Source organism: Chiloscyllium plagiosum, chromosome 8 (assembly GCF_004010195.1).
Source record: "Chiloscyllium plagiosum isolate BGI_BamShark_2017 chromosome 8, ASM401019v2, whole genome shotgun sequence".
Classification (NCBI taxonomy): Eukaryota; Metazoa; Chordata; class Chondrichthyes; order Orectolobiformes; family Hemiscylliidae; genus Chiloscyllium; species Chiloscyllium plagiosum.
The window spans coordinates 1,044,444-1,045,268 of record NC_057717.1 but is presented as its reverse complement, the minus strand read 5'-3'; positions in this window follow the sequence as shown (position 1 = coordinate 1,045,268).

Genomic DNA, 825 nt, shown 5'->3' with positions numbered 1-825 from the left:
GGCCAAGTTCTAGTGTGGTGGTACGCGATCGGCCAAAGTTAAGTGAAAGCGTAAGACAGTTTGCATATTTTTTCATTACTTTATAGTAAATTTTATAGTACTAACATTTACTGCGCTCAATAAACACATATTATTGTTTGTAAGAGTTGACTCACAGTCCTTTTGCTGAATAGAAGACTTTAACCTCACTGTGCGGCAGATACAACACCTTCCTAAGTATTCACTCAACCTTCAAGTTTACCTTGAGACATTCCTGTGCAAGAATTCACAACTCTGTTTGCACTTCAGACTTCTGAATTTTCTTTTCAAATATGAAATAGTCCATGCCTCTCTTCCACCTCTCAAAGTGCATCACCTCACGCTTTCCCAAGATGTCCTCCATCTGCCACTTCTTTTCCCACACTCCTATCGATCTAAATTCTTCTGCAGCCTCCCTGCCTCTTCAATGCTTCCTGTCCCTCTTCCTATCTTTGTTTCATCTAAAAAAATACCCAGAATGCCCTCAGTACCTCAATATAAATCGTTAATGTACAAAGTAAAAACACTGAGGCTTGTGGAACACCAGTTGTCATTGGCTGCTATCCTGAGAAGGACCCTTTTATCCCCACTCTCTACTTTCTGCCAGACAGCCAAGCTTCTGCACGCACTAGTACCTTGCCTCGAACAAAATGGGACCTTATTGTACTCAGCAGCCTACTATGTGGCACCTTGTCAAAGTCCTTCTTGAAGTCCAGGCGGATAACATCCACTGGCTTTCCCTTGTTTTACTTGCTTGTTTCATCCTCAAAGAGCTCTTACAGATTTATGAGGCATGACGTCTCCTTG